General features: G+C 37.6%; 1 protein-coding gene across 18 annotated transcripts in view; it reads left to right on the top strand.

Moving 5' to 3' along the window:
• zmiz1 (zinc finger, MIZ-type containing 1) overlaps positions 1-23,563 on the top strand; it is a 227,222-nt gene that overhangs the window by 74,168 nt on the left and 129,491 nt on the right. The window contains exon 4 of one of the 18 annotated variants that reach the window (XM_031904892.1): positions 11,015-11,071. The exons of the other annotated variants lie outside the window; for them this stretch is intronic. The gene's annotated coding sequence lies outside the window, so the exon portion shown is untranslated. The remainder of the gene's footprint in view (positions 1-11,014; positions 11,072-23,563) is intronic. 18 annotated transcript variants of the gene reach the window in all.

The raw sequence follows: 23,563 nt of genomic DNA, 5'->3' as shown, positions 1-23,563 counted from the left end.
GGTGCCCAGATAGGCTGCCAATTCGTTCTAAAGGACCCAAATCGGCAGCTGAAATGTGCTGTGTATGGCCACCTTTAGACATTCACTATTTATTGAACTAATCTCGTGATCACATTTATTGTAAAGTAGAAACCTATTAGACTGTCCTGTATGCCAGAGGTATTTAATAGTAATATTTTTATGTGAAACTTTAGAAGAAGTATAATGTTCTTTTTTTTTTTTTTTTTTTTTTGCAACTATATCCAGATACAGAGCTTACTAAGGATAGTGTTTAGAATGTTCACATTTCAAAGAGTACAGATGTGTTCTCAGAGTTCAAACGAAAAAAGCTCCAAGCACACCGGATTAAAAAGGGTAAAACCTCATCTTTATTAGTCCATTAGGATACAGGTACCTAACGCGTTTCGTGCGCGTGCGCACTTAGTCATAGGCATACCCGTATGTTAAAACGAAAGGTTTAAATAGTTTATATCACGTGACAATAATTAGCTAATCAACCCGCCCCAAAGCGTAAAAATTGAACAACAATAATCCCAATGAAACCAAGATAAAGTAAAAAAACAATAACAGTGATAACATTAAATGTTAGCTAAATCATGCATATACTTAATAATATATAGAGTCAATTCAATGATTAGTAAAGAGCATAAGTGTATATAAACATTTTTAAAGCAACAAAATAATTTTTAATGACATAATATGAGAAGGCAAGAAATATTAACAAAGATAATAAGAAAACAAATAAGTTGTAAAGAAGCTGACATATATATGAATATAAAGATTATTTTAAATTACCTAAAATTATTTTTATTTTTATTTTTATTTTTAGTCGCAACCACCATGTATGTCATCCAAGGGTATGACCACCAATCGTAACATAATATATATTAACCCTCAATTCACCATTATATCCAAAAGGAAACGATCCAATCGCCACAAAACAGTATATGGTCCAATGTTGCGACATATGACTAAATAATAAAGTCATTGCCCCATTAAATACTAGCCATTATATGTTAGATGGCTGTCAAAATAAATAACAAATAAGTCCATAAGAAAGCATGTTTGTCACAATCCCATCATACAAATTATAACTCAAAATCCCCATAAACTCACCCCAAAATCTTAAAAGGCAGTTCATAACATAACCATACAATGATGAATCATAAATGCTTCACGTATAGCAACTCACATCAAATACAGAGTTGAGGCCATTCGGACACCGTGTACCAAGGGTAAAAATCCATTTGACCTCAGAGCGTAATAAACGTGCATATAAATCACCACGTCTCTCATCTGAAACAATCCTATCAATACCTTGTATCTGTAAACACGATACATCCGAGTTGTTACAATGAATAAAGTGTCTGGCTAGGGGACTATTACTATCAGTGGCAACTATATTCCGAATGTGTTCACGCATCCTATTTTTTAGGGGGCGTGTCGTGCAGCCAACATATTGGATACTACATTTAGAACAGGTCAACAGATAGATGACATTCTTAGTATTACAATTGATATAGAAGTCTATATTATATGACCTGCCAGTTGCAGTGCTGGAAAAGCGAGTAGATTGTTTAATATGGGTACAGGTCACGCACCTCCTAGCGCCACAGCGATACGTACCCTTGGTGGTTAGCCACGTAGGTTTCTTGGGAGGCTGTGATCTCCATAAAGTCGGAGATAAAAAGTTACCCAGAGTAGGAGCCCTACGTGCTACCACCTTATAGCCATCCTGTAAAATGGTAGCTAAATCAGAATCATTATAAAGAACTGGAACGAGTTCGTTCACAATTTGCCTAATTTTGTAAAACTGATTACTATAGGCCGTAACGAAGGTAGGTAACCCTCCAGGCGCATTAGTATTACTGGAATTCCTATGTGTAGATAATAGGGTAGACCTATCTGTGTGTAAGGCTTTTTCAAAGGCCCGAGAGAGGGATTTCAAACGATAGCCCCGATCCAAAAATCGATCTCGTAGGGAGAGGGACTGTTCAATAAATGCACTATCCGTGCTACAATTCTTGCGCAGGCGAAAAAATTGTCCTAGGGGAATATCTCTAAACATATGGCCCGGATGGCAAGAGTCTGCTCGCAATAAAGAATTCCCCGCACATGCTTTCCTGAAAGTAGTGGTTACTATAGAGGAGCCCTTAGCAACAAGCCGTAAATCGAGAAACGATATATCTGTTTTATTAAATTCGCACGTGAATTTCAAATTGAAATCGTTAGTATTAAGATCTTCAACAAACCTTGAAAATTCCAACTCTGACCCCTGCCAAATGAACAAGAGGTCGTCAACATAGCGCTTATAAAAAACAATATTGTGCAAGTGAGTGGAAGTACCGCCGTAGATGTGGGACTCCTCCCACCAACCCATATAAAGGTTGGCGTAGGCAGGCGCAAATTTGGCGCCCATTGACGTCCCACATCTCTGGAGGTAGAATTGCCCATCAAAAAGAAAATAATTGTGAGAGAGTAAATACCCAATAGAATCTAAAATAAAATTCTTGGTAATGATATCATAAGAGCTATACTTATCAAGGTGATAAGAAACAGCATGCAACCCACATTTATGGGGGATGCAAGAATAAAGTGAAGCTACATCTACAGTGCCCCAAGAGAAGGAATAATGCCATTGAAAATCCTTCAACAATTGTAAAACGTGTTTGGTGTCTAAAACAAAAGAAACTAAACGCTTAACTAGAGGTTGTAAGTAAAGATCAATGAGTTCAGATAACCTTTCATTGAGAGAGGCTATGCCAGATACAATGGGTCGTCCTAACGGTGGACGTTCGGCCTTATGGACTTTAGGCAAATGATGAAAAAGGGGAATCCTAGGAGAAATGGGGACTAGGAACTCACTCATTTTGTCAGTAAGTAAACCACTATTATGTGCATCATGAACCAAAGTTGTCAAAGTTATAATAAACTCAGATGTGGGGTCACCATTCAAAGGTTGATAGGTAGTGGCATCTGAGAGTTGACGCATGGCTTCATCTTTATAAGCCTTACTATCCAATACCACCACCATACCACCTTTGTCCGCATTTTTTATCACTAAAGAGGAATCATCCTGTAGTTGTTTCAAGGCCAATTTCTCTAAGCCAGTTAGATTAGAATTGGAAGCCTGTGTCATAGTATCTGATTTTAAAGATAACAATCTATTTTCGACCAATTCCTGAAATCTATCTACTGCAATTCCTCTACAGTGCACAGGGTAAAAGTCGGACTTCATACGAACTCTATCCCTTAACGTACTAGAATCTATACCAATGCGATTAAAGTGTTCTCAGGCAACTATCCCCTGACAATCATAAGTTTATGGGGATTAGCCACACATGCCATTGCATTGTGTTTTTAAGGCTACTTAAATATGGGGTATTTACAGAGCCCCAAATAGCCCCATGTGCCATTTCCTAATACTGCAAGACTACATGACAATAATGGGAAGAGAGTAGTAGACGTTCTAGTAGTATTTTTAAAGGGGCTGGAGACTTCCACAAGCAGTTAATGCCTGCAAATATGTATTTCTTTTTTTTTAAGCAATAATTACTCCCTTATGTCATAAGTAGCCTTTCTCCGAGAATAGTTTGGTGATCAACTCTTATATTTTACAACAGAGTGTACTTTATGCACCATATATTTCCTCCCAACACTCACACTCATGCAGGCAGGTTAATTGACTTCTGACTAAAATTGACCTAGTGTTTGTGCACTTTTATGTGACAAAGACTGATGTTGCTTAAAATTATGTTTACTTTTCAAAAAGCTTAAGGTGTGTTTAGGTGGAGTACCCCCTTTAATGCTTAAATTAGTTTTTTGCAGGCTTAAAGGAGAAAGAAAGGTAAAAACTAAGTAAGCTTTATCAGAAAGGTCTCTCGGTTTACTAGTAACCACAAAGTTTATTGCTCCGACATGGTGGAGGGATGCTAGAAATTGCAGTTTTCCAACATCACCCAACAACACCCGAAGGTTGCCTGTACCTTGCAGCCATTGTAAAGTACAGCTTCCTGCATTACTGGGGTTGCACTTTACAACAGCTGGAGAGGCCTTATGATCTGCACATCGAACTGATGTTTTGTGTAGTCAAGGCCACATATTAGCATCTGGCCTTATATCATTGCAAGCACTTGCCATTTAGGTTACATGTTTTGTAAATATAATTATTGTGTTTATCATTCTGGTATTATTTTCACTGGCTGTTGCTTCTAAAAGATTGTTACCAATGTATGTCTCATACATATAGCATACAGATGGCAGTATAATCAGTGTCTAGAAAATGATTCAAGTGTGCATGAAATAGAAATGAATTTAGTGGGGATTTTACTATTAATAGAACATCCCAGGAAACATCCTGATTTTTTCAAGCTTGTGTACAGTAGTGCAAATTGTGTTTTTTTTTAATTAATTTGTATTTCAGGTATGGGACCCATTATCCAGAATGCTCAGGACCTGGGGCTTTCCGGATAAAGGATCTTTCCGTAATTTTGGATCTCTGTGGCTTAAGTCTACTAAAAATCATTTTAACATTAATTAAACCCAATAGAATTGTTTTGCCTTTAATAAGGATTAATTATGTCTTAATTTGGATCAAGTATAAGATAATGTTTTATTATTAGAGAGAAAAAGGAAAACATTTTTAAAAATTAGAATTATTTGCTTATAATGGAGTCTATGGCAGATGGCCTTTCTTTAATTCGGAGCTTTCTGGATAACGGATCCTATACCTGTAACGGAATATGATTAACCTGGAGTAAAATGTTTGAGGTTGTATTACTACATTTGTACAAGATTTGCTTTGTTACGTATATGTTTGTGATTACGTGTGTCTTCCTTCTAAATGTTCCAATTGTTATGTAATACACTTTTTACGTTAGTAGTGAAAACCTGGCCCCAGGGCCAAACGATCGAATTAGCCTGGATTCTCCCGATATTGCCCACCCGTAGGTGGGGATATCGGGAGAAGATGGATTGGCCCATGTATGGGGACCTTAAGTCTCTGCTGACTGCCGTGAGAGCAGTTTATTTTTTCAATTTTATTTTGAAAAAAAGTGATTTTCTTTTTTTTTTTTATTATCAGTGTTATGTGACTAGGGCATTATTAGTGTAATTTGATATACATAGCATGGACTAATATGTTGCCCACTGCAGGATTTGAAAAAAATTAATCACAAAACAAACACTGTATAGTTGTGATTTTCTTGTAAATTTATGAGTTAGATCCTCTTACAAAAAAAGTTGAGAAACAGTTTGACATTACAGGGGTAGTTCACCTTTACGTTAACTTTTAGTATGTTATAGAATACGCTATTCCTACCAACTTTGCAATTAGTCTTCATTATTTATTTTGTATTGTTTTTGAATTATTTGCCTTCAACTTCTACATCTTTCCTGACCTTTTACTTATATTTCTGTTCAGTTCCTTTACTATTCATATCTCATTTAAACCACTGCCTGGTTGCTAAGGAACACAAGACCCTAGCAACCAGATAACTGCGGAAATTCTAAAATGAAGGGCTGATGAACACAAAGCTAAATAAACCACAAAAAATAAAAGCCAATTGCTAATTGTCTTGTAATATCAGTGTCTACATCATACTAAAATATAATTTAAAGGTGAACAACCCCTTTAAACTTTAATAGAATGTGACAGATCTGTAACAGATCAGTACAACATAGTCTTTTACTGCTTGTACCATTTAATCTCACAAAATGCAAGGAAAGATACAGGGTAATGAAATGAAAGCTGCAATGTTTGTCCAGGTCTAATCATCTATAGAAACTGTTTGTTTTTAAAAAGTGACCAGTTGTTTGATTCTTCGACAAGTCAGGAAATTTTAGTTCTGATTTTAGTTTTAATTCTTCTTTTTCCATATAAGTAATTAAGTAGGTTGGTAAAAGTAGAAGAAACAAGACCTCAACACCAAATTTTAAAATCATTTGTCATATAGGAGAATCTGCATTACAGAGTCACTGTGTAATCTGTGAGTAGGTGACTTTTAGGTCGAACCAGTTCCCTCATTTATTGGCTGCTGTAGAGACACTGTGTGGCTGTTCTCTACCTACGCCCTGCCAACTATGAAACTGCAAGCCAGAATAACGATTGAGCAGTTTACCCATTTGCTGGGCAGGCTGTTAGTGACAGAGCTCTGGGTACTCTGAAGACATTGTAATAAAGGACAACTCTGTTACATGCCCAATACAATGGTGACTGCATTTAAACAAGTCTTTCGAAGTAGCCAGAATCAACACAATTTGTTTTACAGTTTCATCATTACTATAAACTTCTTCACAAGAAATGGTGAAAAAATGACTTGTCATTGTGGCTGTTGATACAAGTCCTAAAGTATAGCACATGAGCCATTTTGACCACCTTTACCTTTAAAGTCTGTGCATTTTTGGTTGGCCACTGAACTACCGGTAATACATTGCATCATGCTTTTCATCTGTGGACCAGTTGTTTGTTTTTTTATCCAATTCACCCTTTAGCTTTGAATAACTAAAACCATAAGTTGATTAAATTATATAAATAAAAGATAATAATAATTAGCTGGATTGATCATTTTAAAGGCAGATGGAAAGGTCAGTCAGCATCTTGTACAAGTCAGAAATGCCTGAATTAAAAAGTTATATTAATCTTTTTACTACTTTAACTACTAATAACTACATTAGGGCATCTACTACTAATAACTACTTTAGGGCATCCCATTAAGATTGCAAGCTGTACAGTGCAGGTCCTTGCTGCATATGTATAATTTTATTAACAACATTTCTCCTCTTCTGATGATACAGTACTGTAAAAGAATGTAGCATATTAAAAAAAGGCCTAGTAAATGCAGTAGTATTATACTAATATTACTACTGCATTTATTAGGCCTTTATAATAGGAAGTGAAGCATAGTGCCAATATTTCAAAGAATTTTTGGTACATTAATCTGTGTGTGCCTCAAGCCAGGAAAGACTGCAGACTTTAGGGGTTCTGTAAATGTCTAGGCTGCTTCTGTCAATTAGAACTTATTTGTAGTTACTATAAGTCAGATAAGTGATGCACACAGCTGTTTCCAGCAAAGTGTAGCAACAAGGCAAAACCCTATTTAAAGCGTTATTAATACCATAAATTAAAAATCTTTTTATACGTAAGGTTAATCTATTAATCTAGCACCTACAATAGCGCAAAAAGTATTTTTGACAGCAAATATCCTATTTTTGCAGAAAAAGGGATTTCATTATATAGGTCTGTGTTTAATTTCTGTGCCCCTGGTCAGTACTCACACACAGCTTATATTTTTTAAACTTTATAAGATTTTCTCAAGGAACCCCCCCCCTCCCAATTATGGGAAACAGTACATATAGTTGGAAAACCCTTAAGTTATTTGTTTTACTGATCCTTTAAATATGAAGCTTGTTCTTCAGGAATTCAGTTATCATGGGAGGGTTGTTTGGCAGCACAGGTTTCATTGCAGGTGCCCTCACTGCCTTTGTGTCAGAGGATTGCAGTTCATTTGCATGCTGGCCTCTGTAATGATGGCCTTGCAAGAAGAGCCTGTTGCCATTAAACCCTCTCTCTGTTTTCCTCTGATAACAGCAGCAAGGGAGGAGGGGAATGCAGGATAATATAAATCATGCCAGTAAGTCTTTTGTAGGAGGTATCACTGTTGCCATTAACTCCTTCTGTCAAAAGTGGATCCTGAAAACAGTCCTGCAAATGCTAGCCATATTATAGATTAGGGTTTTTTTTCCTTTGTATGTCTTGAAAATCATTTTTGGGTCAAAACATTCACATATCTCTTTGTAAAAGTATCCAGGTAAAATTCTATAATCTGTATCATTTCTTTCTTTCCTGTAAATAAACTGGTATCAAAAAACTATAATTTTTATTAATTTCATTCACTTGAAGACATTAGTGAAGTAGTAAAAAAAACAAAAAAAAGGTGTATAATAAATCTGTTGTCTGGTTGCTAGGGTCATATCAGGTTTATCTGGTTACTTGGCCTTATTGGCAATGATCAGATCACAATATGGGACTATGGAGACTGTTTGGGAGCCCAAATCTTTTTTAAAGCTTCCTGATAGATATCTGGCTTATCCTCAAGCAGATATTAATTATTTGGTCTGTTTTGGACCCAAACAGTGTCCAATATTTCAAAATCCATGTTTACCCATATATGCTTTAGGATAAATGGTTCACATATAACATATCACAGGATTGCTGCACGGCTTTCTCAACTTGGCTATACATTGGCAGACTATTTTGTTGTGTTTGGTTAATTCCTTTTAAGATGACATTAGGTCATGTGCACCCAACAGCCTTCTGGAATCTGTTTTGGCTATTATTTGAATTGGTGGTATTTGTATGTCTTGTTCATAAATGCAGTCACCTGCTGAGTATTTAGTATGCAAGAGTCCATACAGAGTTCATTACCAAGCCCTGATCTGTAGATGTAATGGGAGCAAATTTTGGCTGGCCAAAATATTTGTTAAGGGTGCAGACATAATGCAATTTGGTCATAAATTACCAGATAAAAATTAAATGAAAAAATGGTGGCTGCATATGTCACCTTGCACCTTGCATATCACCTTGCATATATCTCTGTGCTACATATACATTTCACTTGGCTTTGTCCCATTGCTTACCACATTAACTTTTGTTTTGTGTTTGTAAATAAGACTTTGTTTACATATATATATATATATATATATATATATATATATATATATATTGCTAAAATCACACATACACTCCATTTACTGCTAGAAGTGCAGTCATCCTGCAGTGAGTGTTCAGTTAGTGTGTGTGTGTGTCTGTGTGTTTTTGTATGTTTACACACAGGGGAATAAAAAACCCTTTCATTAAGCTGTCAGCATGCCAGACATTGGACACAGTGATGGCTAAATACAGCATGGCCAGTTAGGAGTTAACTGGTACTTATGTAGCAATTTTCAGAATGATCTGACTTTCTATCAGTAAATGTGTTTTTTCTGAAGTATTGATAATTTGCAATCTTTAAATGATATGTAACAAATTTATATTGCTATATGTTCTTTTATAAAAAAAGAAACTGGTATTACAAACGCACACACACCCCTCCATTCTTGTGGAAATATGTCAAGTCTGGAAAGAGTTCATTTCAAAGGATTTTCTTTTCAGCAGAGAATGGGGAGGTTAGCTGCATGTGTAATGTATATCAGGCTCATAACTCAGCTAATAAATTACTCTCATAGAAAGGGGGGAGGTGGGAGGGAGTCTACTAGCTTACTCAGTATCTCACTGTTTCTGGCCAATTATTGGTTTACCAGAAAAAAACGCCAGAGCTTATAAAAGTGGTTACAACTCTTAAGGGTCCAAAGAGTCTGTTTTGTGGGACTTAGGTTAAGGATGTTTCCTGTTCTGTTCCCCACTCAAGATACCCCACCCACAAACCAAATTTTTGCCTGCATTTTGAATTAAACATTCTCTTGCATATCCCCAAGTGTATATAATATGTCTATAATATTTCTCTGCAGCATCTGTGATTTGGTGTAATTAAGTTTGTGAGGTTTTTTTTTAAACTAGAGAGGTAGTTGCCCTCAAAACATACCACCTAAAAAGTCAAAGTAATTGACTATACTTCATCCCATTTAGTCATAGGATGTCACAATTTAGCCTTCTCTGCTAATTACTGCGTAATTTGTATGTTAAAATGCCATTATATAAAATGTGCTTTCTTGTATTGGATAATAATTTAAATGCAATGTATGTAACCATTTCTTTATGGCATTTAGGCCTGGGCTAGTTATTTACCCCGTTTTCAAATCCGCTGTAGCTCAATCCAAATAGAAGTCAGGTGCAGAGTCTGAAACACTGCATCACGGGCCCAGCTTTTCCCTAAGCAAAGTAAAAAAAAAAAAAAATACAAAAGCACACAAGCAACAATAGGAATACTAGGATACTTTCACTTAAGCATCTATTTGCTGTGTTTTAACAACATTAATCAAAGCAATTCACATAAATGTAAATATATATTTAAATAAATTAAAGACTGCCTGTGGAACTAATATTTTTAAATCTGATCTTAAAATTTACAAAAAGAAGAATAACTGAAGGAAAGAAGACAATGGTTTTTCTTTTTTTGGAAAAGATTCCCACAGCTACATCTCCACAGCTTTTACCCCTCACCAAAAAAAAAAGGGTTTCAATTTAAATATAATATGTATAAAATATTTGTTATAGAACTGCTGTGCTTTGTATCTTTAATTCTAGTAAAAAATGTCTTTTTGGTGGAGGTTTAGATCTTGTTTTAAAATGTTGTATTATGAAAGAAATATACTGGGAGAAGGTTCAGCACTTGCAGCCCTTCTTCCAGTATATTCAACACTTTTTGGACCTGCACCCAGGCACCAGCAACCTATATACACGTGAGTGCCGGCATCTCTTTGGAAGTTTATTACATATATATATGTATTATAATAAAAAAACAATGCTATAACCTATTCTGTATAGAAACAAGCTCATAAACCATCAGTTTTTCTAAATGCTGGCTAAACAGTCTCTTGCGCTGTTGCCTTGATCTGTGACTCGTCTTTTAGTATGGTAACCCATTTCATTTGCCTTTGTTAAACATAGTTGTTTCAGCATGTTTAAGTTTTGAAGCTGCTTTTTCCCATATACAAGCCTTGCCTAGGCTCACTAATTCAGAGCTTCGACATAGAGCTTGTTTTTCTGATTGACACCACTCCAACGCCTCCTTTTCCCTAAGGCACAGTATTGTCCTTTGGGTGTCTGGCGCATCAAGGAAAGCAGGCTGGGTCCATTGTACATATTTGCCCCTTTTCTTCCCAATTCCTTAGTCCTGGTTCTGATACATTAGGAGAAACAAAAACAGTTTGCTCAATTAAAGAAAAGGTGATTCTAAGTGATTTTAAAGTTATTTGTATATTTAACTGCATCTGAAAGCAGTATTTGTGTTTTTTTCCTTTTTGCTCTCCTGTTTCTGACTCTATTTCTCACAATGCCTTGCATATGTCTTCTTAGGTCTATTAATCAGCTGGCGTCGCCTACAATGTCTCAGTAGTCAGAACCACTATACAGGTATGGGACCTGTTAGAATGCTCGTGACCTGGGGTTTTCCGGATAAGGGGAACTTTCTGTAATTCTGTAATCTCCACAATTTAAGTCTGCTAAAAATCATTTAAATACAGAATAAACCCAATAGAATTGTTTTGCCTCCAATAAGTTAGGATCAAGTACAATTACCGTAACTGTTTTATTATTACAGAGAAAAAGGAAATTTTTAAAAATTAGAATTATTTGCTAATAATGTAGTCTATGAGAGATGGCCTTTCCGTAATTCAGTACTTGTACTAACAATAGAAATGAACAGACGGATAAAGCTTTCAGTATTGATTTCATTTACAAATAAATGTAAAGATTAAATTAAACATTTTTAATTAATCTATACTGCTTATATTGTATATTGCTTAGAATTACACATTCTTTCTTTTGGCAAAAAATGTATTTTTGGATTCATAACCCCTTTAAAAAGGTAGCAGAGAAAGTCCTATTAATTCAGTCAAATGTTCTTCCAAAAATCCCTTAGTCTGTAGCTTGACATACTGCATGCTTTTGGTGTATCCATTACCGGTTCTGGGCAAACAGTTAACTGTTTGCAATAACAGCAACATAAATAATCCATAGACAACACTAAACAATAGATCACTTCTGTTAACAACGCACACACATCTAATTGTAATTGTGCTCAAGTACACTGTCTGTGTAATTTTGAGTACGTTAAGTACAAGCACAATGATATGCCACCACAGTGAAAGAACAAGTTTCCCACGCAATCTGACACTGCCTATTAGCTGTCAACAAATATGTATATAAGAAATGTCAGCATGCTTTTCCTCCAGAGCTGGCATTAAAGTGCTGAATGTTAACCATGCATTAGTTAAGGTGTAATGCATTCTTCCTTAACTTTCTAGCCAATGCTGATACCTGGTATGCATTACCATAACATAAACAGTATGAGGGACATAAGTGCCACCTCTTAAAGCTTACAAAAAAAAAAAATGAATTTCAGAAATGAAAGATAATATACAGGTAGTGCACTGTGGCAATGTAAGGGGTGCAGTTAAGCTCACCTGCGTTAAAGACATAGTAGGATGTAGTTAGGCATGTAGGTATCAGGTTACTGCCAGGTGTGTGAATCTGTTAGGTAAATTCCTGCTGATGGAATGTGGTCTTTGTTGGGGGCCAGTTGAGCCAGACAAGGCAATAAAAGCAGAAAGCGCAGCCCCAGACAGGAAGTGCCACTTGGCGTAGATGCTTGGCGTAGTTTATTTCCCTGATCTTCACACATTGGACCTAGATAAGTTAATAGTATTGAGCTCGTTTTTAAGACACAGTGTTTGCTTTGAAAACAAACTGACCACCAGCCTCCCAACCTGTTAAAAATTAGTCTTTTTGTATCCCAGTGGATCTGACTAGGTCAGGCAGATACATGGACTCATTTACATTGCAGAAACATGCACAAGTTGGACATGCCTTCTCAATTTGAGTGGCTTTAGAAAGGGGGTATCAAGCTATGAGGAATTGTGTAAGGCCTGCAGCTGGCTTTTTCTCAACAAGGGGTTTGTGCACTTTGTAGAGCAGAGGGAGGGTTGGTACGGGGACAGATCTATTGAATGCAGGTGCCACACAATAATGGTGTTTAAGGGGCATTGCAGCTTGTCAATGCTTCACAACAGAGATTCCATCTGCCACAGCACATTGGCTTTTTTGTGAAAAGGGAAGCAAATCCCTCCAGCGTGGCTGTGTGGTACCCTAGAGTTCCCACTGCAGATTCAGTCTAACTCTCCTCTGGTGCTGAAATTGTTAGCTGTGCAGGGTGAAAGCTGACACTTCTCCCCCACCTCACCCCCTCCTCCTGCTTTACTCTTTCTCCCTGTCCCCACCTCTGTGTGCCACATCCCCTACAGATGGCCCCTTTGCAGCTGCACTAATCCCCATATAAAAACAAAGCCTTCAGGGGTCCTTTGGAGGGGTTGCCTACAGAACTGTGCTTTTTTTCCCCCTTTCTTGGAATTATGTGCACAGAATGTGAGCTCAGATTGCTTCCTACATGTCTGTGTACAGCAATGGTAGTAAACAGTGTCTGGTAATATACGGGAAATGCATGAGAGCTTGATTTGCACAAACTATTTTTATTACTTGGGTTGTTCATCTAAGAAACTTTTGTCTTTTTATTCCAAACTGACCTTTAGCTGTAACATTTCTATCAGTTTCTGAAGGGATTTCAAAGCCTTTGTATCCTGGTAGTTATATCATTCTGAAAGTGATGTTACTAAGATTAACCAGGGGTAAAACAATACCAATTCAGAAACTTGCTGTTTTCCTTTTTAGGGGTAATGGCTTTTAACTCATGCCTAGGCGATATGTATAGACAAATTTAAATTTCTTATTTTACGAAGTCATTTAAAATTAGAGAGACCCACCCTAAAGGCAGAAGAAGAAATGGGTCCCCGTACTATTTATGGCAACTAAATGTCCTTTAAATGCACAATACCTTTATATGCTGCTGGTTGCAGGCTTTTATATATAATATATGTGTAATTAGAAAAATATCTCCACATGTATCACTCATATATGTATTGGAGTCTATTGGGGTCTCCATAGAGTGCTTGAGCTAAATGCTACCCTCTGAGGCATGTTTGTGACCCCTATCCTTCCTTGGAACAAAACACACCATCCTACTTTATATTACAGACTATGGGGATCTGATTTTGTGGAGTTTAGTCCTTATGTATTCATAGTTAGGAGGCTGAGTGCTGAACAAGAAGGGCATATATACTATACTCACTATAATAAGCATATATAAAATACTTGAATGGTTCTAGCTTTATAAAATGAGGATTGAGAACTACATATTTGCTTTTCCTAGATCAATAAAAAGAATTGGTTCTGTGAAAGCCTATACTTGACAGAAAGGCATAATTAAAGTAGTAGCTTGCTCATTTCCCTTTTCTTTTTAAAAAAAAAAAAAAACTCTAGGAAAAACTGTAGGAATATCTGCATCAATATTGTCAGCAGTGTTTGCACTGGAGGGGCCTCTATTGGCTGCATATTCTGTAAAGTAATTCCATATGTTCTTAATTCTTCCATGCTGGACAAACTAGTACCACAGTGTACTTGAGCAACCTACCTTGAAGTGCTGGGGACCTGGGGTTTTATTCTGACTTGGGCGCTATTTACAATTAGTTTGATGATGTTTTCTCTGGATTTGTGTTGTGTGAATTTTTTCAGTAAATGGGTCAGAGCTGTATAAGTAAAGTGTGACAGGTTTGCTCTTGCTTTATTTATTTTGTAGTATGGGTTGAATAGTAGAGTGGTGAGGGGGCACATGGTGTATTGCCTAAAAAAAACAAACAAGTGCACAAACTATTTACAGAAATGTTGTGTCTCCTTAGGAAAGGAGTCTTTGTAGGTTGTTGTACTGCTCTGCATTCCAGTTGGATTTGCTGATTATTAATGCATTCAAAACATAGATTATTTACACTTGTAGGTTACAGGTATACTGTGGCTCACAAATTATTGTTTCTTGACACTTTTAATCTCTAAAGAAAGTTCTAGTTTAGTTTCTGGAGGCCCACCTGAGCTTGGAAGTTTCCTTTTTAGGTTTAACTAAAATCTCCCATAGGATTAAAGTGTGAAGGAGTTTTCATGTGGTGAGCTCTAATTTCACACTTGGTAAATCTGCCTTTAAGGGGCAGATTTATCAAAATGTGAGTTTAGAGCGTAATACATACAAACTCACTCACATCCTTTTCATTCCTATGGGATTTTTAGAAGTGTATCTATCAAATGGTGAGTTCTAACTTTCTAAAAATCCCATGGCAATGAATAGAATGAGTTTTTATTTATTAAGATCTAATCTTACATTTTTGTAAATCTGCCCCAAAGTATGTGAGAATTCATAAAAATAACAATAAACTTGCAAGCAGTACATGTTTTCCTTTTATGGTAGTCTTGCATAGATGTAATGCACATAGATTTCACTGATTCAGGGGCGGACTGGGCCAACGGGGCTCTAGGAAAAAACCCAATGAGGCCCTGGATTCTGGCTCAGTCCCTTGTGGGCCCCACCCACCCAGACCTGATGCCCCACCGGCACTCTCCTGCTGATCTCCCTCCCCTAATCATGCTGATTATAAGTAGCCCAAAGGGATTCTGGGAACAAATTCCTTAAGGCTCCTACAAAATCCTATTTACATGGGTTTATCCTATAGGCTAAAGCTCACCCACTGGGTTTTTGAAGCAAAAGCCAGGATAATAGCTGATCAGATTCCCAACTACAGACTGGTTTCGCCCTTCTTGGCGCTCATCAGTGTAGTGCAGGGTTTTCTGATCAGCTTAGGTAAAGCCAGGAGTGGGGATTCAAGAACAAGTCAAAAGGGTTGAGGAGGCCGTCTCATACGTATGCAAATAGACCAAAGGGATTCTGGGAACAAACTCCTTAAGGGTCCTAAAAAAATCCCATTTACATGGGTTTATCTTATAGACTAAAGCTTGCCCACTGGGTTTTCCCCCAGAATCGCTTTGGTCTATTTGCATTCATATGCAGTGAAACCGGTCTGTAGTTGGGAGCCTGATCAGCTATTATCCTAGCTTTTGCTTCAAAAACCCAGTGGGTGAGCTTTAGGTTATAGGATAAACCCATGTAAATGGAAGTTTTTTTAGGAATTTGTTCCCAGAATCCCTTTGGTCTATTTGCATATGTATGAGGCGGTCTTCACAACCCTTTTGACTTGTTGCTGATAATAAGTATAATGTACACGCGTTGGGGGGGCAGCAGGGTACCCTAGGGGGGTGTTGGGGCTGCAGCAGGGGCAGGAACCCCATTTGGCTCTTTACACACCAGTCTGACCATGCACTGATTTCTTCACAAAGGCAAAGATAATTCAAAACCATATGTGTAACTTGTATCATCTGGTTTGTGCTTTAAATCATCCGCCTCTTTCATCAACCACTCCTTCTCTCTTAGAACTTTATTCTATTGCTTGACTCTTTTTGCTTAAAACTCTGAGCGTCTGTGCCTTTCTTCAGCTTAAACAGATCAATTCAACTGCAGTTTTCTAGTCATAATGAACAATTTTGCAGTAAAGAGCTCATTGATTTTTCTCTTGTTCGTAGTCATGAAAAGTAATGATGAACAGCGCTCAAGGGTTCTTCATTGGGGTTGGGTTATAGCAGTGTTCCCCAACCAGTTGCTCCTGAGCAACATGTTGCTCACAAACCCCTTGGATGTTGCCCCAAACCAGGTAGTTGTTTTTTAATTCCTGACTTGGGGGCAAGTTTGGTTAAATAAAAACAAGATTTACTACCAAATAAAGCCTCCTGTAAGCTGATAGTGTGCATAGAGGCTACCTAATAGCCAATCTTAGCCATTATTTGGCACCTCCATGCACTTTAATGATGCTTGTGTTGCTCTTCATGTCTTTTAACATTTGACTGTGGCTCACATGTAAGAAAGGTTGTGGATACCTGGGTATAGCTTCCAAAACAGAGTAAAGTCTTCACACATTTTATTCTTCTAAATATTTTACACATACTTAATATGATATCAGAGTCTGCTTATCTCAAGTGTCAGTGTCTTTGTTTTTATATATCACAACACAGTAACCTAAACAACTGTTTATACAATCAAGTGTTTTTAATGAAGGCTGGATCCCTTGACTGCTGGTTCTACACATTTCTATTTAGTTGCGTATACAGTGTTATATGAAAGCAAACAGGGAAATTACTATAGTAAATAATAGTATCCTTTTACCGTTCTTTAACTCCCTATGCTACAGGGTTGTTTATTATTAAGGAGTATATGTTATAAAATCATATATAAATCTTAAATCATGCTTATGTGGAAAGTTAATATCTTTTGACTGGAAGCAAATTTTAATTTAAGTTTGGTGACTGTAGGGAGCAGCACACAAGTGTGAGGAGGTGGTGGTATTGCAGAACCAGAACTTCTGTGTTTTGGAAATATAACATAACAGCAGTCTGTTCTGAAACACACGAAAATCATCATAGTTCTAAAGGAGCAGAATAACCATATTACAAAAACAAAACTAAAATTATAAAAATATTGCCTTGCAGCTGTGACATCACATATCTGTTGTATGTATGTTTTATGTAAGTTTTATATAGAACCTTACATACCTTTTGTGCACTTAGCTGCATTCACAGTTGTGTTGAGCATAAATGGATGCAATGATAGCACTGATGGAGCCCTTCAGTAAAAGTACTTGTAATTAAACATACTCCACTTGTGCCTATTTGTGAAACTGTAGTCGCCCTGTTCTGATGAATCGCCCACATGCGTGCCTGCATGTCTGGGGTACCTTGGAGCTACTTTCAACATTTAGGTATAGGCTCTGACTATAGGCCTAGCAGATTTACGCATAACAAATAACAGACGTCAATATAACAGTAAGCTCTTAAAATGATGCAGTTTTCTCTACAACAATTTTGTGTCTGATTTGTAAAAACATGCAAACACTTTGTTTAGTGCAGAGTTTAAATACACACCCGGTCACAGTTATGCTGGGATTATAGGAAAAACACTTCACTGTAGTTAAAAAAAAAATTGTACTTTGAACTTTGCATATAGCACTTCCACATCATATATATCAGTGATGTCTGACTTTTTGTCAAAGGGAATGAAAGGTCATTCTGTACTAGCTTAACAATGGCCTTGAAAGTGAGTTCATAAGTGCTGAGAATAAAGAAGCTTGTATTGTATCTAATATGGCCATATAGGTCTGCTGTTCTGTTTGCTAAGGAAGAGGCTGGTTTTCTGTGTCAGTGTTATTAGCTAAAATTAATATTAAATGTCTGTCTGACCAATAATACAATAGAAAAGAACTGACATTTACATAATTATTAAATGTTCAAGTATACATATTAGTAGACCCCCCCAACTTCAGCTTCAGTCCCAAAACATTATGAATGGTGTTCTGCTTATTTCATTCCTTTTTCTTGACCTATCAAAATAACTTAACTACTAAAATGACTAAAGGTAAAATATACCTTATTTATATATTGGGTTTATATCTACCTTATTTTGCTGTATTTAACATTAAACAAGAGAGAGAGAGCAGAACTCTAGTATATTGAATCTTTAATGGCGTTTTGTAGATGTACCGGTAGTAAGTCAGGTTTGGCCAAATCCTAGCATTTTCGGCAGGATTTGTCCAGAGTGTTTACCAAAACGCAAGTTACTACCCAGGACAAGGAAACACTTACACTCAAACGTCTTTCTTGTGAATTAGAATTGCTGCTGCCCAAAGATTGGAGCTAGCATTCAGTGTTTCCCATCCTTTCCAACAAGTCCTGCTTTGTAATAAATTGAAAATCACTAGAATGCACATCTCAAAGCCAAAACTCACTAGCTTTATTAACTGCATTTTACCAACAATAGCCTAGCTACCATTGTATGATGAAAATTTGAATTTGAATTGGACTCAAGAATGTGAGTTACTGTATTGAAAGAATAATGTGATTTTGTTTTTAAGACTTATGAAGATCTACTTGTGTCTGACATTCATAGGCTTTGAAAAATGTATTGGGGTAATTTGGGCACATCTTAAGAGGTTATTAGACTCAAGATGGATTTCATTTAAATATGATCACTAAGATCTTCCTTTAAAAGATCCCCATTGATCTCACTAACACATACCCAATCTTCCAAATAAAAACTTTTAAACTATATATACACAGTCTCTAGACTCTTGTTAACTTCTAATTGGAAAGTTAAAGAAACCCCTGGCCACAGGTGAGGTCATTGCCCATATGCTGGAGATGAAACTGATGGAAGTTATGACCGCATGGCACAAAAGGGCAAACCCCCAACACAAGAAAATATGGTCAAAGTTTTATATGCCATAATAAATCGCCACTTTTGGGTCCCTATTTATTCAAAGTATGTGCTGTGCTAAGCGCAGTGTGTTTAACTCTGTACATTATCCTGGGTATTTTTTCCTCTTTCTTTTTGTCCTCTTTGCCCATATATCTTTCAATGCCTTTTATATATATATTATGATTTTTAGGTGTTAGTATGCATTTCAACACCGAAATTCACTTTGTGTGTCTGCAGCCGCACTGATGAGTATGACATACAGTGGTGTGAAAAACTATTTGCCCCCTTCCTGATTTCTTATTCTTTTGCATGTTTGTCACACTTAAATGTTTCTGCTCATCAAAAACCGTTAACTATTAGTCAAAGATAACATAATTGAACACAAAATGCAGTTTTTAAATGAAGGTTTACGTTATTAAGGGAGAAAAAAAACTCCAAATCTACATGGCCCTGTGTGAAAAAGTGATTGCCCCCTTGTTAAAAAATAACTTAACTATGGTTTATCAATTTCAATTTTCAATTTCAATATCAATTTCTGTAGTCACCCCCAGGTCTGATTATTGCCACACCTGTTTCAATCAAGAAATCACTTAAATAGGAGCTACCTGACACAGAGAAGTAGACCAAAAGCACCTCAAAAGCTAGACATCATGCCAAGATCCAAAGAAATTCAGGAACAAATGAGAACAAAAGTAATTGAGATCTATCAGTCTGGTAAAGGTTATAAAGCCATTTCTAAAGCTTTGGGACTCCAGCGAACCACAGTGAGAGCCATTATCCACAAATGGCAAAACATGGAACAGTGGTGAACCTTCCCAGGAGTGGCCAGCCGACCAAAATTACCCCAAGAGCGCAGAGACAACTCATCCGAGAGACCACAAAAGACCCCAGGACAACATCTAAAGAACTGCAGGCCTCACTTGCCTCAATTAAGGTCAGTGTTCACGACTCCACCATAAGAAAGAGACTGGGCAAAAACGGCCTGCATGGCAGATTTCCAAGGCGGAAACCACTTTTAAGCAAAAAGAACATTATGGCTCGTCTCAATTTTGCTAAAAAACATCTCAATGATTGCCAAGACTTTTGGGAAAATATCTTGTGGACCGACGAGACAAAAGTTGAACTTTTTGGAAGGTGCGTGTCCCGTTACATCTGGCGTAAAAGTAACACAGCATTTCAGAAAAAGAACATCATACCAACAGTAAAATATGGTGGTGGTAGTGTGATGGTCTGGGGTTGTTTTGCTGCTTCAGGACCTGGAAGGCTTGCTGTGATAGATGGAACCATGAATTCTACTGTCTACCAAAAAATCCTGAAGGAGAATGTCCGGCCATCTGTTCGTCAACTCAAGCTGAAGCGATCTTGGGTGCTGCAGCAGGACAATGACCCAAAACAAACCAGCAAATCCACCTCTGAATGGCTGAAGAAAAACAAAATGAAGACTTTGGAGCGGCCTAGTCAAAGTCCTGACCTGAATCCTATTGAGATGTTGTGGCATGACCTTAAAAAGGCGGTTCATGCTAGAAAACCCTCAAATAAAGCTGAATTACAACAATTCTGCAAAGATGAGTGGGCCAAAATTCCTCCAGAGCGCTGTAAAAGACTCGTTGCAAGTTATCGCAAACGCTTGATTGCAGTTATTGCTGCTAAGGGTGGCCCAACCAGTTATTAGGTTCAGGGGGCAATTACTTTTTCACACAGGGCCATGTAGGTTTGGATTTTTTTTCTCCCTAAATAATAAAAACCCTCATTTAAAAACTGCATTTTGTGTTTACTTGTGTTATCTTTGACTAATAGTTAAATGTGTTTGATGATCAGAAACATTTTGTGTGACAAACATGCAAAAGAATAAGAAATCAGGAAGGGGGCAAATAGTTTTTCACACCACTGTATATGTAACATCTTTTTTTGTTTTACTTAAATAACTTGTGGGGTATTTTAAGCAGGCCGATGAATAGCCCAGTGTGGTATTAGCTTAAAGGAACAGTAACATTAAAATATAAAAATTGTATAAAAATAATAACAATATGATGCACTGTTACCCTGCACTGGTGTAACTGGTGTGTTTGCCTCAACTGGTGTGTTTGCCTCAGAAAGACAGAGATTTTGTACACAGAGCGGAGTGGATCAGCGGACGGTCTGGAAACCGTTTGCTTTTGTGTTTTCCAGGTTGACCACCACTTCACTGTGTGTGCGCACCCTCTGTTGGTTGCCATAGGTTTAAGCGCAGGCACACAGAGCAGTGTATGCAAACAGATCCGCTTCTATCATCCAGACAGAAAAGCGCAGGGCTGAGAGAAGGAGATATACGCTTCGTCTGCCCTCGCCCTTAGGGTAATGCCACACATCGCATATGTAGCGTATTTTCGGCAAGCCAAAAGACACTTGGCATGAATACGTTACATGCGGTTCAAAATCCTCCTACCTGTGCCTACATCCGATACCATTGAATACGCTCAGGTGCAGGCACATGTATGTATGTATGTATGTATATCTTTATTTATAAAGAGCTACTTATGTACGCAGCGCTGTACAGTAGAATACATTAATACAAACGGGGTTAAAGATAATGGATAAATACAAATTACAACAATAAATACAAATAAATACAAGGTACAGTTGCAATAAGAGTCAGAAACAAGATGAACGAGGTCCCTGCCCCGTAGAGCTTACAATCTATATGGGAGGGGTAACTAACAGACACAAATGAGCAAATGTAAGTGCTGTAGGTCACAGTGGGTGACACTACAATATAAGTGCCAGTTCTCAGATCAGGTGCTGGGTGAGTGCTCCAAAAGTAGTCTTTAAGTTTAGATTTAAAAAGACTGAGGGAGGATTCTCTCCGTAGGAAATCGGGGAGGGCATTCCAAATATAAGGGGCAGCAAGGCAGAAAGGTTTAAGGCGGGAAACAGCAGTAGTAGTGGGGGGCGCAACCAAACGGTTGCTCTGCGAGGAACGAAGGAGTCGGCCAGGAACGTACGGAGACACAAGGGAAGAGATGTAGTGAGGGGCAGAGGAATGGAGGGCTTTGAAGGTTAAGAGAAGGAGTTTGTACACTATTCTTTGTTTAATAGGAAGCCACGATAAGGCCTTTAGCAGGGGAAGGGCCTGAACTCTCCTGGATGAGAGGAGGAGAATTCTGGCAGCAGTGTTTAATATAGACTGTAGGGGGGAAAGATGGGAGTTAGGGAGGCCGGTTAGCAACAGGTTACAGTAGTCAAGTCGGGATAGGATGAACGCGTGCATGAGCAGCCTAGCTGTTACAGTAGAAAGAAAGGGACGGATTTTGGCAATATTGCGTAAGAAAAAGTGACAGGTTTTGACAGTGGTGTTAGTATGATCAGAGAAGGTAGCCAATATTTGCCGGAAATGCAAAGTCTTGTGTTTTTAGGCAGATATTGGCTACATGTGCCTGCACCTGAACGTATTCATTGCTATCTGATGCAAGCACAGGTAGGAGGAACCGTGCGTAGCGTATTCTTGGCAAGCGGCTTGCCAAAATTATGCTACATGTGGCATTAGCCTTAAGCTAGTACTATAGTTTGAAGGGCTGATGGAGGAAAGCTGATAATGAAAATGGGAATTGCATGTTTAGGAATATGATTTTGGTGGTGTTTGCTTGCTTTTCTATTCATAAACTTGTAGTGCAAATGTTAGATCTTGATTAAGTTGTTTGCATCAGTATTAACTGTTCCTTTCTTTGATGCAGTTCCATATTAGTTAGTTACAGAACCTAGTAACCTAGAATTTGTTACATAGACATTAGCTGCAAATGTCATGTATGTATGCAGTGTAGTGTTGTTAGTGCGTATTTGTCCTTCTGACTGCAGAGTGCTAAGTGAGATTGCTGTCAAGTGATACTTTTGTGTCTGGGATGGCTTGAAGATCAGCTATTTGTGACCTTGCAGTGCCACATTCTTTTTGCCCTGGATTATATACAGAAATAGACAGTAAACAAAAGAAAATGTTCATATTAGTGTATGTTCCACATACACAGCTGGAAATGTGCCTGTTTTGGAAGAGTTTTAGATTATATCATACATTTTCTATTTAGTTTGAATAACTTATGGGGGAAAGTTAATTTTTTTGTGCATCTTGACTCTTTGGTAGCAGCAACATTTTTCAATAAAAAATTGATGCATGTGTTACTTTAAGGTGTCTTTCACCCATAAACTTTTTGCATAGTAAAAGTGAATGTCAATGAAAGCAGTGTCTGTTATTGGTTACATTCTCTGCAATTATAGCTCTGCCACCTGAAACAATGTTGCAAGCCTTAGGGGCACATTTACTAACCCACGAATCCGAATTGGAAAAATTCCGATTGGAAAACGAACATTTTGCGACTTTTTTGCAATTTTTTCGGCGCCTTTACGACTTTTCGGAAATTGTCGCGACTTTTTCGTTACCAATAAGATTTGCGCAAAAAAACGCGAATTTTTCATAGCCATTACGATGCGCTCGTATCTTGCCGCGACTTTTTCGTATTGAGCGCTCGTAAGCGGCGGGCGAAACTTTCAGACTTAGCATGATTTTGGAAGCCTCCCATAGGACTCAATGGCATCCTGCAGCTCCAACCTGGCCCAAGAAAAGTCACCATACTGAAGCTTGAATGAATCCGAATCTTTCGTACTCGGCGCGAAGGCTACGAAAAAGTCGCGACTTTTCGCGC

This window comes from Xenopus tropicalis, chromosome 7 (genome assembly GCF_000004195.4).
Source record: "Xenopus tropicalis strain Nigerian chromosome 7, UCB_Xtro_10.0, whole genome shotgun sequence".
NCBI lineage: Eukaryota > Metazoa > Chordata > Amphibia > Anura > Pipidae > Xenopus > Xenopus tropicalis.
Note: the sequence above shows the minus strand (reverse complement) of the source record. Positions and strands in the feature narration are given on the sequence as shown.